This window comes from Tupaia chinensis, unplaced genomic scaffold (genome assembly GCF_000334495.1).
Source record: "Tupaia chinensis unplaced genomic scaffold, TupChi_1.0 Scaffold000644_1, whole genome shotgun sequence".
Classification (NCBI taxonomy): Eukaryota; Metazoa; Chordata; class Mammalia; order Scandentia; family Tupaiidae; genus Tupaia; species Tupaia belangeri.
This window is the reverse complement of record NW_006160165.1, coordinates 6,036,770-6,041,573: the sequence shown is the minus strand read 5'-3', so window position 1 is coordinate 6,041,573 and position 4,804 is coordinate 6,036,770.

The window sequence follows — 4,804 nt, the reverse complement described above, 5'->3', positions numbered from 1 at the left end:
GCCGTCTGCCCAGCCGGGCCCCGAGGCCCCCAGCGCCCCCCTCCATGGACATGGCTGGAATGGCCTACAGAAGCCACCCCGACGTTTATCGCGACGGCCCGGGCTGCCGGGGAGCGGAGTCCTGCCTGGCCGAGCCTCTGCAGTGGAGTGGTTTATTTAATTTGCCAGTGTGATGGGAGCGGCTGAATGAGACAGAGAATGCAGCGTGGTATAAAAGAGACAAAGGCGAGAAGTACCACTATTTTGATTCCCTTTTTAAAATTACTTCCAAAGTGTGGTAGCTATTGTGAAGGATAGTGCTGAACAAAGCAGTGTCTTGGCAGTATTCACAAGCTTATTCACCCGCGGCCGCACTGTCTGTGCATTCAGAGGTAGAACGCACTTATAAATGATGCATCGGCGGCTGCACTGTGCAGGGTAAACAGGAAGGCCTCTGGGCTCTGGGCTTGGGCTCTGGGCGGCCTGGCCAGGCTGCTCCAAACTCCCCCGGGCCTGGGAGGCCAAACCGAGATGGGCTCTGACCCCTCAGAGGCCATGTGATGACCCACGGGCCCTGGAGCCCCCGTGCTCTTTTCACCCACCCGGGGAGCCCAGAAGGGCTTCTAGAAGGTTCTCTCCGGAAGCACTGACTGCAGCACACCCCACTGTCACATTCTCAGTTGGAAGGCTCGTCTGAGCCCTCCTGACAGCTTCTAGAGCTTCGCCACCGAAGGACAACCCCCTCCCTAACAGTCCCCTAAGTGCCAGCAAACCTGGCTCTGCTTTGGCGCTGGTGCAGGGTTGGGAGTGGCTTCTGCAGCCCCCTGCCAACCTTACAGAGTGCGGGCTCGGTTTGTGTCTGCAGCTTGGTGCTCCCTGCCCTGGCACCATTGCTGAGTCCTGGGCTTTGCATCCCACCTCCCAGGGCAGTGTGTGCTGTGTCCCTGCCCTTCCTGCGCAGACTGGCTTTGGGAGCAAGATTCCAGGGTGCTGTGAAGAGCAGCTGGCTCCCTCCCTGTGGCAGAGGCCAGAGCAGCTGTGACTGTCCCTCGTGATCCGAACCTTTGGGTGACCCTCCTCCCGTCACCGGGACTGCAAGCCGTGTTCTAAGGGAGACCCTGGAGAGTCCACGCCCTCAGCCTCCAACTGCACAGCCTTGCTCACAGCTGCCTTCGGTTCGAGGGGCGTGCACTGCTGCAGTGCTGTCTGTGTACTCATGCTCTGGGACCACTGGACCGGGGATCAGACAGAGGACCTGCAGCGTAGGCTGCTACTCGACTGCACAGAATGGCGGGCCACGGGAAAGATGGTACAGCACCTTGCCTGCTCGTGCCCTGGGGACATGGCCTGATAGCAGCTTGAGGCCACTGCTGTCCTCACGGTGCAGACGGTGCTGCATACACTCCACAGTCACATGAAGACACTGGAGTCTCCAGGGTCAGGGGCTTTTCGAGGCTGTGCACAGCCAAGGCTCAGCTTGGGTGGTGGGGATGTGAACTCTGGGCTCACGCAGCCTGCCTGGTGTCTGGCGCCATATTTAGTTTTCATTCCAGTGAAGCAGACCCGTGCTTCTCTCCTTGGGTGAATGGCCGGCAGTTCCGCCTCCGGCTGGGCTGGCAGGAACGCGGCCATGCGCTGTCGCGGTCAGAGGGTCTGCGTGCCTCTTCCTGCACCGGGGGACAGTGCAGGCCTCCTCGGCTGGGAGGGTCCCAGCCACGGCGTATTCCAGGCGCCCTCCCTCTGCAGTGCCGGGAGGCCCTGCGCAGTCCTTCGGAGCCTGGTGGACGCAGTCACCCAGCTGCCTCGAAGATCCGTGATCTGGGACTCCTTGTGGGGCATTTGTAAAAGCCTCTCTTGAGCGGAGTTCCTTTCTGTGACACACACGGTCTGGCTCTGCCCACATCTCGGTGCATTCTGGAGAAGCCCTGCGAAGGCACCGGCTGAGGCGACGGTGAAGTGTCCGGAACCGTCCTCATGGCTCAGTGGAGCCCTGCACTGTGGGGCAGAGGAACAGACCGGGTGGGGGCTAGGCGGGAGGCCGGCTGGGTGCGAGGCCCAGGCCTGGCTGGGAGGGGTGTGCGTGCAGCCCTGTGGGAGCCTCGGCCTCTTCATGGTTCCAAGTGGGGTGACCAGGTCCCCACTGGGTGGCTGACTGGAACCTGACCGTGTTCTGGCAGCGCCCGCTCCTCACTGTGGGGCAACCCTGAGGCCGTCATACCGGCGAGAACCGTCCCGACCTCCACCGACCTCCTGAGCCCGTGGGAGCCTGAGGCCTCGGGCTACCTTCGTGCGCCTGGTTTCCCGGGGAAGGATCCTGAGCCACGCGTGGCTGGGGAGAGCCTGCAGCAGAGCCCAGCGGGGTCAGACGGCCGGTGTTGGACATGCCCACCCTGCAGAGGGGAGAGCTGAGCGTGAGGACACGTGGCCTGCTTGGGTTAGCTAGCAGACTGACGGGCTAGTGCTCAGCTCCCAGAAGACACGTGGCACTTCAAGAACGTTAGCGCAGGGTCTGGGACACGCCGTGGAAAAGGCGTGTCTATAATTACTTGGTGGGAAGAGCACCCTGCAGACTTCCTATTCCATACACGTGTGTTTCCTGTCTCGTACACCAGGTCTCGGAACTCAGCGACGTGGCCAGCTAGAGCCCCCCGTCTGGGGAGCCAGCCCCTTCATGTCCACTCGTGAAGTGACAAGCACTGTGACTAGGTGGGTTAGGCTCCTGGTCATGCTCGGGGTACCCCAGTGTCTCCTCAGCCAATGCCCAGGCAGGGCGGGCTCCCTCGTGGGCAGGGAGATGGCATGGCTGGGCAGCTGCTCCCTCTGCCTCTGCACTGTCGGGCACCTGTCGGGCTGGGGTCTCAGTGCAGTCACACGTCTGATCCTTGGTAAACGGTCGGGTCTGTCCAAGATTCTGTGAGGACCCTCGAGGTGACACTCTGAGTGTCGAGGACCAGATGGAAGTCTTTTCCATCTAGCTGTGAAGAGACCATGGCGACCGATGACGTCTATGAACGCACTGGATAGCCACGCACAGCGCCACGCAGCACCACTGTGGCCAGTGACGGACTGCATGCGTGGCCGTGGCCCCACAGTGTTGACAGAAGCCAACATTCCTGTTGTCTGGTGATGTCATGGCCGTCACGGCCGCTGTGACATTGGGACACACGCGTTACTCATGTGTTGAAGAGGTGCTGGTGCGGACACACCTGCCGTGCGGCCGGTGGTGCAGAGGCAGTGCTGGGTGAGGCCAGGACCGCGGTCCTGGCCCGTATGTGGCCCGTGCTGTGTCAGAGAGCTCTGCGTGGCTCGTCACAGTGCCATGTGCACCGTTCTCTTGGGCTTGAGCTTCATCCAGGCCCTCGGGTGGGCCAAGATGCAGAGGGGGAAGACAGCGTCGCCGAGGACCCGACCCCGTGAGGGCCCTGACTAGGGTGTATTTGCATCTTAGTTTTTAACAACAATGTTTAAAGAGTCAAAAAGGCTTGGAAATAGAGCAAGCGGACGAGCAAGCCTCGTGCAGCTGCGGTGTGAGCATCTGGGGCCGAGTGCTCGGTAAGGGCTAACATGTTGCGTTGCCAGAGAAGCCCTGACGTATTTTTTTCTATGTTTCTCTATACAAAAATGCATCATGATTTTCCCGACAGACCAGTATTAAAAGCCTTTTAAAGTAAGCGAAGGTTAACTTATCATTAAAGAAATAAAAAACGCTCATAACCTAGTGTGGCCCGAGTGTGTGGTTACAAAGCCACAGTGGTGCCCGGCCGTGCCTGGGCCTTCCGCCTCCCTCCCTGACGCCCCAGGATGGTTTCTGGTCCCCAGCTGCGCCCACGAGCAGCGCCTCCGGGGGACGATGCTGGCCAGTCGGCGGGGCTGCACATACGCTCAGCGTGGAGGCTTGGTGCAGGGACCCTGCGCAGCCGGGAGTGCAGGGGCTGCCCCTCTGTGGCCTGTGCACCCATGCTCTGCCTCGGCCCCACATGACAGGGACACCCAGCTGTGACTCCTGTCATCAAGTGACATGGAACTGTACTTCCTAGGGAGAGGGAGAGGAGACGGGCGGTGCACCGAGCAGAGCGACTGAGTGACGGTGAACTAGCAATGCACGCTCACTCGGGCTGGTGGAAGGTGGGTGCCGGGGCCAGAGCCGCCTTGCTGCCTCTCTGACCTGACACCCTAAGCCTGACCGTCTTACACGCTCTAGTGTCCGTACATGTCACTGATGTCCCAGCCAGGCAGCTGCTAGGAGTCTGTCCCCTTCCCTCTGAGCTTGTCACACGTGTCTCAAGCTCCTGGCTTTTCACTGGGAAAGCACGGGACATAGAAGCAGGGTCCTCCTACAATCTTGCAAGCCCTTTAAGAGCTGAGAGGGCAAGATCGTTTCATGCTGTCTTTCTTAAATTTCATGCCACATTATCAGGTCCTGGTAGGCTTCGTCTTTCAAACAAGGATTTCTGTTTCCCTCGGAGAAGTAAGCAGAGGAGAGAAGCCATGTTACTAGCCAGGCGCCGCCCACGCCGCTGGATTAAACACAGACCGTTAAAAACCAGCTCTCCGGTCTTTACTTTTTTTCAGCTCTTCTTTCTCCTTTTTTTTCATATGCTTTAAAATTCTCTGCAGTCTTCTTTCCTAACTGCACAATATCAAAAGCTCTCTGTTCTAATCCTCTCCCGGCTGGCTCCATTAATCACTTCTTTATTACAGCCTGGCGCCCTGCCCTCGCTTGCCAGCCGGGCGCCCTTGCCCAGCCCCCGAAGCGGCTGCTCCTTTTCTCCCGGCTGTCTAGTCCTTCTCCTTCCCCGCCGGCCTCGCTCTCTCTCCGTGCTGC